This window comes from Barbus barbus (genome assembly GCF_936440315.1).
Source record: "Barbus barbus genome assembly, chromosome: 1".
In the NCBI taxonomy this organism is placed as follows: domain Eukaryota; kingdom Metazoa; phylum Chordata; class Actinopteri; order Cypriniformes; family Cyprinidae; genus Barbus; species Barbus barbus.
Window position 1 is genome coordinate 38,879,181 of NC_136729.1, and position 10,153 is coordinate 38,889,333.

The following is a 10,153-nucleotide window of genomic DNA, read 5'->3' on the forward strand; positions in this document are numbered from 1 at the left end:
CTGTGGTGAACGGGTGACCTCTAGTGGTGGTTGACAGGGAGAGCATGGACCAGATTCGTGACATAGCCCCCCCCCCCAAGGAGCGGCTTCCAGACGCTCCTAAACAATCCAGGAGGGCGGTGGAGTGGAGGCGGAGCAGGGGGAGAGACGGAGGGCCAGGTCCTTGAGGACGTGGGAAGACCGGGGATCGGGGCAGAGCAGGACATCCAGCCGGAACCGGAGACCAGGACAGAGCAAGAGCCCACCAGGGCGGAGCAGACGGATCAGGAACCTACCAGGGCGGAGCAGAAGACCACCAGACCGGAGCAGAGGGCCGTCACGGCGGAGCAGATGACCACCAGACCCGAGCAGACCACCACCACGACGGATCAGGAACCCACCAGGGCGGAGCAGATGACCACCAGACCCGAGCAGAAGACCACCACAGGGAGGCAGACAGGGCAGGAACCCATGACAGAGACTGGGATCTTGGGAGAACAAGGACAGACAACACAGAGAGAGCAGAGACAGACAACACTGGGAGAGTCCTCGTTGCAGGGCAGGACGGGACCAGAGTCCACCTGGGCGGAGCAGGTGACCCCCAGAGCCAGACAACTGACCACCACGGCGGAGTAGACGGAGCCGGAGCCCACCAGTGTGGCGTAGACAGGGCAGAGTATCTCCACGGCAGAGCGGACTGGTCAGGAAGCCATGGCAGGATCAGGGATCTGGGGGGAACAGAGACAGACACCACAGGGAGAACAGAGACAGACAAAACAGAGAGAGTCCCCATGGTCACAGGAGCCGTGACCGGGCAGGTCGAGAGTTCATAGACGGTCTCTATGGCTGTGGCAGGACAGGACGAAGCTTCACAGACGGCCTCCATAGCCGTGACTGGCCAGGACGAGGATTCACAGAGGGCCTCCATAGCCGTGACTGGGCAGGACGAAGATTCACAGACGGCCTCCATAGCCGTGACAGGGCAGGGCAAGGATTTACAGACGGCCTCTTTAGCCGTGACAGGACAGGGCGCGAGTTCACAGGCGGCCTCTTTGGGGCGCTCAGGAGGAGCGGGCACTAGGGGGCGCTCTGGAGGAGCGGGCACTTGAGGGCGCTCTTGCAGCGCGGGCACTTGGGGGTCTGGAACGGCACTCCTGGCCGTGACTTGAGAACTGGATTCTCGGGATTCGGGATCGGCACTCCTGGCCGTGACATGAGAACTGGATTCTCGGGATTCGGGAGTAGGTGCCACCACTTCGGGAGGTTCTGCAGCGGAAGCCGCCACCTCTGGAGGCACTGGAGCAGACTCGTGAATGGAAGCGGCCTCAGGAGCACAGAGTGCAGCCCACACACTCAAAATGGCGACCGCCATAACGGGAAGCACTGAGGTCAGGGGAACGGTCTCGGTAACAACCAGAGTTGAGGCCCTGGGAATGCCAGCTACTCGCACCGACATCAGTGGTGGGTCCATCACACTGGATATCAGAACTCGAAGGACTGATCTTGAATCTGTGGTAACAGCCTCTGGCAGTTCGGCGGAGACGTGGTGTGACTCTGGCTGGAGCGCTGAGACGTGGTGTGACTCTGGCTGGAGCGCTGAGACGTGGTGTGACTCTGGCTGGAGGACTGCTGTGACCGGTCTTGGTTCTTTAACGTAGGCTGGAGCTTGACTTGGCTCTTTGACGTAGGCTGGGACTTGACTTGGCTCTTTGACGTAGGCTGGGACTTGACTTGGCTCTTTGACGTAGGCTGGGACTTGACTTGGCTCTTTGACGTAGGCTGGGACTTGACTTGGCTCTTTGACGTAGGCTGGGACTTGACTTGGCTCTTTGACGTAGGCTGGGACTTGACTTGGCTCTTTGACGTAGGCTGGGACTTGACTTGGCTCTTTGACGTAGGCTGGGACTTGACTTGGCTCTTTGACGTAGGCTGGGACTCTTGCGCAGCTCTCATGGAACAATTGGGTGCGGTGTCTCCCTCCTCCACGACACCCACAGTAAAAGAACAACCCACCAACATCAAAGCATAGTCCATGAAATCAGCGAGTGACAAACGCGGACCCTCTCTAAAGAGTTCTCCTCTGAGTGGTCTATTAAGGCCAAAGAGACCAAAGAGATCAATTAAAAAAAAACAGTCCGGCAAATCAGAGTTATTAGCCAAAATTTAAAAACTCCTCGATACACTCCTCCAGCAATCGGGTACCTTGCTTGAAACGCAGCAAACGAAAAGCTGTGTCCATACCATCCTCCTGATCCTCTGAAAAGCTGCTGGATCCTCTTGCGGCCGAGTATTCTGTAACGGGGCTGACGAGACGTGAGACGTGCGGATCCATATGCAAAGTTTTATTATAAAACATGGTCAGTAAACAGGCAGGGTCAGATAGGGGCAAACAGGTATGGCAAGGGCAAGACACAGCAATCCGTGGAGCAAGCGTGGGTCGACGATCAGCGAACAGTATCCAAAGGGGCAAGGCAGAGAGATAATCCAGAAACGAGAGCAATAGTCCAAACGGCGAGCGAACAGAGTCCAAACGGCAGAGTCGAAGGGGTAAATCCAGGAAACAAAGGCAGGTATCAAAAACACAGGTAAACAGGCTAGGCTAGGCTAGGCTAGGCTAGGCTAGGCTAGGCTAGGCTAGGCTAGGCAAGACTACGACTAGGGCTCCGTAGAGTAGCTATCGCTATGAGAGTGATAAACGCTAACAATACTCAGCAGAGAGCAAGAGCAAGTCCCAGGCTTAAATAGTGAGTGAGTGATTGTGAAATGATAATCAGGTGTGGGTGAGATAATGGTGAACAGCTGTGCATGTCGTCAGTGCAATGGATTGTGGGAAATGGAGTCCAATGTGCTGTGAGTGTAAAAGTCACTGTGGTGAACGGGTGACGTCTAGTGGTGATTGACAGGGAGAGCATGGACCAGATTCGTGACCGTATGTGTCTTGTGCAGCTAGGCCAGATGAAGACTCACACACATCCCTCTTCTCACAAGGAAAATGTCTCATAGATTTGTAGTCAAGAGGCCATTCATGAAACACAAGCAGACTGAATTTCTGTCTAAACTGCTTTTAGATTGATTCTTATGTAACTTGATGCTTTCATTTGTTCTGTCTGTGTTCCCAGTGTCATTAGTAAATGTCACTGACACGTTTTATTTTAGAAGGAAAAATTACACCAGGTTGAAATCATGAGAGAATGTAGTAATCAATCAATCAAATAAATAGTGGAGAAAATCAAAATGTGAAGAGATGCTCTTAAAGGATTAGTTCACTTTTTAAAAAAAATTCTGATAATTTACTCACCCCCATGTCATCCAAGATGTCCATGTCTTTCTTTCTTCAGTCGAAAAGAAATTAAGGTTTTTGATGAAAACATTTCTCCATAAAATGGACTTCATTGGGACCCAAACGGTTCAAGGTCCAAATGACAGTTTCAGTGCAGCTTCAAAGGGCTTTAAACGATACCAGACGATGAATAAGGGTCTTATCTAGCGAAACGATCGGTCATTTCAAAAATAAATAAAAAGTTTACGTTTTATAAGCACAAATGCTCGCCTTGCTCTGTTCTGTGATGCGCGTTCATGACGTCACGTAATACGCAATGACGTTGAAAAGGTCACGGTTGACTTAGGCGGAAGTACAGAGTCAGTGTTTACAAATGTGCGGAAGGAGGACCATATACACATATTCAAATGTCTTTGTGTCAGTTTATCGTTTAAAATACCCATTTCGTGTGCGTATCCTGGGTGTTTTAATATTAAAAAGCCTACTGACTCGGTACTTCCGCCTACCTCAACCGTGACCTTTTTCACGTAATTTCACATCACGAACGCACATCACAGAACAGAGCAAGGCGAGCATTTGTGCGTATAAAACTGAAACTTGTTTATTTATTTTTGAAATGACCGATCGTTTCGCTAGATAAGACCCTTATTCATCGTCTGGTATCGTTTAAAGCCCTTTGAAGCTGCACTGAAACTGTCATTTGGACCTTGAACCGTTTGGGTCCCAATGAAGTCCATTTTATGGAGAAATGTTTTCATCAAAAACCTTAATTTCTTTTCGACTGAAGAAAGAAAGACATGGACATCTTGGATGACATGGGGGTGAGTAAATTATCAGCAAAAGTTTTTTTAAAAGTGAACTAATCCTTTAACATGCCTACAGTATTTTCTATGGTGATCAGGGGCCAAATGGGTGCCCTAAGCAGGATTGTATTGTTGTGCCCCCACCCTTAAATATTATGGAAGTAACAAAAAAAAAAAAAACCTACTATAGAACTAAAATAGAACTTTAATAAAATATAAAAGTAAATAAATAAACAAATTGTAATTAAATTGTATTATTTACAAATTACAATTGTAGCTCTAGACAGTTACCTAGGCTATGATTGTATTAATACAGTTGTCTTGTTGATTGATTTTATGGTCTCAAGCATTCAGAAATCAGAAGAAAATTAAGCTACAAAAACCATGGTTAAAGTTTTTGAGGGTTGTGATGTCCACATGTTTGATATTAGCAGATATTTGCATTAAATGTTTGGTCAATAGCCTATTAAACAAGGATATGATTGTCTTGTAAGTGTAACAGCAGCAATTACCATGCCTTTGTCTCCCTTTGCAGGCATTTGTAATAACATGTGATGTTCATAAAAAAACAATAGACACCATCACAAAATTTGTAGTGGTTTTACTGGTTATAATGGGACTTGTAGTGGTTTTAATGGAAACTGTAATGGACCCTGTGGGTCTCTACTGGTAATTGGTCACCTTATAAATCCTAATGGAATATGTCCCAAAACACACTACAGAAAACCATTTTTTTAATGGTTAAAAGTTGATGGTTTGTAATGTTTGTAATGGTACTTGTGATTTATTTGTGATTCATTTGTGTTAGCATTAGAATTTTCTGTGATGGTTCTATTGTTTTTTTTCAGCAGGGGCCTCATTGTTTTTATATAATGCATTTTAAGTAATTTTAAAGGCTGTTATTGGCTTAGGTTTGTTTTTATAACCACAAAAAAAAATATTATCTTAATACTTCTTTGTATATTATTATTTGAAGTAACAAAACCATGGTTAATTTGTGGTTACCATGGCTTCAAGAACCATGATTTATTTATTTTTGTATTCGTGTTAAAACCATGGTTAGCTTTTGTAAGTGAACATGGAAACTCAGAGAGAATATTAGATGCGTTGGTAGTGGTGAAATTATTACATTAAAACACCCAAAAAAGTTTCACATGATTATGAATGTAGCCTACCTGAAAGTGACCCACGGTCTTCGTATTCATCTTTTTTTTTTTCTTGGCGCCGGATTGCTGATGTTTTTTCACGGGCATAGTTATCATAGTAATCATAATACTTCAGAACTGAAGTATTGCAAGAAGAAAATAAGTTTTGTAAAGGGTTGTTTTTTGTTTTGTTTTTTTGTTAACAAAACAGCAGTAACAAAAAAAACTGTGCAAATTCAGAACCCACCCCAACCCACTATAAAATAATTTTCACATGGATTCCAGAAAAGATGACACAAAATCAAACACTGAATGACACAAACTTACAGTTTCCACACTAGATCCATGCACACAAGAAATTGAGAGTTCCACCGAGACAATGTCCAACAAACACACAGTCCTTTGTGTGAGGAGGACTCCAACGGCTGACTAGCTATTTTTGCTGCTGTGAGAGAGAAAAAAAACCATTGAGAGTGTGATTCGTTTGGTCCAGGTCTATCTAGGATATGCGACATTACAGAATTCGTAGCTGCACCCAATACAATGTCAAAATCCGTAAATTTCAAGAGATAGGTTGACAAAACCAAGAAAAGGTAAGGTTAGGAGTATAAGGGGCATAAACTGAAAGATATACAATATTCCTATTCTCCACTATTGTTTTTATATGTGTTATTCTACCATCTGTATCACAACCTTTGTCTAAAATAGTAATATTTAAAGTCTTCCACACCAATATTAGGATGCCCTTGTTTTTAGTATCCGAAGATGAGTGAGATACCACTTCATAAAATGTATTATTACACCTGTGTATATCCTCTTTCAAATGGGATTCTTTAACTAACACTATATCAATCTTTCTTCTTCGCAAAAGATCCAGAAAACCTGTTTGTTTGTGAGGGCCATTTAGGCCTATTACAACTCAAAATACAAGTTTGAGAATAAAACCAGTTGAGTCTACCATTAAACCACCCCCCACCCTTCCCATCACTATTCAAAAAATATCTAAATACATTCCCATGAACTATGGCAGATCAAACCAAGAACAAACCTTGATCTGCCAGCACCCCTTAATATGGTCCGTTGCGTCAACAAAAACCTGCACATTACTGTAGCACCAACATTTGGCCCCATAGTCACATATTGACTAGGTAGTATTTCTATTAAAAAAAAAAAAAAAAAAAAAAAAAAAAAGATAGAAAGAAAAGAGAGATAAAGAATACAACTAAAACAAATAAAATATCATAATCAGTAAGCGATACTGTATGCACAATGAACTATGAATTAAGAAGCGAGCATTAAAGTGAACAGTGAAACAGTCACCTAACCATTTAGAGCATCTCTTCTCCGATTAGACAGCAAATGTCCAGCTGAAGCTCACTGAGAGTTGCTGGATGAATGTGATCTGAGAAAAACTATTGCTTCTTCTGGGGAGTATAGCATTTTAGGTTCATCTTGGTTGAGAATGACCTTCAAAGAAATAGAAAAGGGCCTTTCATCCTGGTGCGTAGAGACCGCCCACTGACACACAGCTTCACTCGCAAGCAAAACTTTTCAACTCGCAAACAAAAGTTTTAGACCCGCAAAAAAAGAAGGCAGGAAAGAGAGCAACATTTGTGGATTAGTGATGAAAAGTTTTTGAAGTGCGCAAAGAAAAATATATATTTTGTTAAAGATTTACATGCACTGCAAATTATTTTGTTTTCAATTACTTTAATTTTGAATCTTAAGAAGACTTTTTTTTTGCAAACTTTTGTTTTTTAATTACAAAATAATTAGTTTTGCTCTCAAATACAGAATTTTTGTTTGAATAATAAAGACACAAAAATAATTCCATATATCATAAGCATGCATAAAATGGTGTACAATACACAAAAACATATACAAGAACAGTAATAATATACACAATGACCTGAAGATATGTGTGTTCATTCAAAGAAAGGTGTTTCTAAGAGAAGATTCCATTTCTCTTTCCTAAGTGGCAAAGAAGTGAGTTCCTGCATTCCTTTGAGCAGATGTGTTATCAGATGTGTTTCCATGGAACCAGAGGCCTATTCTGCCTTCTTAGGTGTTAGATGCATTTCAGGGGGAAGGGTCCACAGACCCTCATAGTTGGCCTTTTGGTTAGGTGAGGGGGCATAAGAGATTATTTGTTAAATATAACAAATATTTGTGTCTGATTGGTCCAAATGTTACAGGGGCATGAAGTCTGGCGGCCCACATAATGAGCTCCGTGTACCGTGTCCATGTACCGCAGCAGAACCGCAGAAAACCTGGTTTAGCGCGATCTGAGGAGAGCCTTGTGTATATGCGATGCGCTCGCTCCACTTCAATCTTTTTGCCCGCCAGAGACGGGAGCCAAGTCGGTAGCGATCTTTTCAAAAAGCCCATAGGGTCGTACTTTTCGGAACCTTCAGGCAATCCAACCAGTCGCAGATTACTGCGCCTATTACGGTCCTGTAAATTCACAACCTGTTTCTCGAGCGCAGCAACGAGCCTATCTATGACGACTTTCTTTTGTTCTCTCATCTCCCCTGTAAGAAGATCTAGTTTAGAGCATAGCAACTAAACAACTGACATGTGAGAAGCGAATTCGTTCCGCATCGCCGTCAACTCGGTTCTTAGAACATCCTCAAAGTGTGTAACCGTGTTCGCCATCTTGTCCATCATATCGCTCGCGGTCGGTAACTTAGATTTCTTCTTAATCGGAGAAGCCGACGGAGACAACTCCTGCTGTTTCCGATTGTATGCCATCAGTGAAAGTATTATTAATGAATAAAACTTAAAATAAAACTTGAAAAAAAAACCTGCAAAAAGGGCCAAACGTACGGAGCTCTACTCAAGTGCGACTAGGTTCATGAGCACGGCACGTGACTCTCTCTGCAATTCTTTGTTTTTGTTTGCAAAACTTCTTTTCTTCTTGCAATACTTCATTTTCTTTTGCAATTCTTTATTTTTGTTTATAAAAAGCACATAATTTTTTCTCAATACTTTCATTTTTCGTTTGCAAAACTTCAATTCTCTTGCAAATATATGCGGCATTGTTTTGACTCTATAGCATTCAGCCGCAAACATGGTGCGAGTGGTAGTGGGTGCGGGAATAGTGCGTTTAAGTAACTGGGATGGTGCCCCCCTGGGAGTTGGTGCCCTACGCAAACTGCGTACTCTGCCTATAGGGAGCGGCGGTACTGATGGTGATGGTTTAGTGGTTTTAATTAAAATCTGTTTAACCTGTATAACAATAAACTGAATAATGCTCTACAGATCTATTGAATAATTATAGTCAACTAGTGCTGAACAGGTTTTTATGTAAACTGTGGTATGTTGATATATTCTACCTCAGACTTTGAATTTGGGTAATCTTCTGTTCATTTGCATACATTGTGACTCAACAAAATGTTACTCCAGCAAGTATTGTGAGTTATCTTAAGGAGATGTGTACATGAATAGGGGACAGGTAGAAAATGAGTTATTGAGGCCGTAGAGAAAGAAATGGGATGATCTACTAAATTAAAAGTGATCTATGTGTATAATGTTCAGTCAAAATAAGATGAAGAGAGGTCAAATACTAATCAAATTAAAACAATGTTCATTAAAGAAAACAAAGGAGCACAAACAATACTGGATCAAGAACAACAGGAACAAAATGGCTTAAATACACAAACTAAAACGATAACTTAATGACAGGTGTTAAGAATAAGCTATTAAACAGACAGGAACTAAGCGCCGTAAAACGGCTATGGGAGAAGGACAAATGAGGAACAGAAACAAAGAGTCCATGGAGGAGTGACGTTTGGGAGGAGCCACGGAGGGACGGTGGAAGGAGCCATGGTGGAGGAAGTAGATAGACGAGATCTCATAGCGAAGCAGGAGACAGCCAGGAGTGAGGTAACCCACGGTCAAACTGAGGGAGGAGCCTTGGTGAGAATGCATATGGAAAATGACCAATAACAGCAAGAACAGACGGGCTTAAATACACAGAAACTGTCCTGGTTTGCATTAGTGTATAACCCAATCGTACTGTTTTATATTCGACTCATGGGTTGCCATATATTTAAGTTTTTTTATTCGCTTTGGTACTATTTTCACAATTAAGTGGTGATCAAAAATGCAGATAATTTAAATATATTTTCAACTGGCAATACACAAAATTACTTTTTCGCTAAACTAATTAATCATCTAGATCAGGGTTTTTAATTTCCTGCTGTGAAGGGCCAATGTTTTTATAATGATTATATAATACAAGCACACTAGTACAAATGCTTTTGTTATTGTAGCTGGTGCAGTGATACACAATTAGATATTCTTTTAGACATTAAATCTGTACAATGCAAAGTATCACTATTTCAATATTTTCTTAACAGACATTACGTAAAGTTTTTAAAAAGTTTCATGTTATCTGGGACAGATATCTCAGTGCCCAAAGCTTTTCTTGCTTGTAAAAAAACTGACTACTAGCACAAGCTAGAAGTACTCTAGTCCAGTCTGAGAAGAAGCATTCCCTTTAGTTCGACCTATGAACAACTTTATGAAGTAGGTCATTTGGGTTGAACCAATCAGTGGATCTGCTGACCAAGAGGGCAAGTAATTTGTTCAGTTCAGCAAAATGAGTGCATCACCTTGTCATTATGTAATTGTACACAAACAACAGACAACACATGTAGGTAACACTTTGTTTTAATTGTCCCCTTAAGACATTCTGATGACTATAAGTCAACTTTGCAACTACATGTCAACTATCTCATATCAAAGTAAGACTGTCTGTTTAAAATCTGCTGACAGATGTGACCCTGGAGCACAAAAGCAGTCATAAGTCGCATGGGTATATTTGTAGCCAGTAGCCATTGTGTGGGTCAAAATTATAGATTTTTCTTTTATGCCAAAAATCATTAGGATATTATGTAAAGATTATGTTCCATGAAGATATTTTGTAAATTTCCTATCGTAAA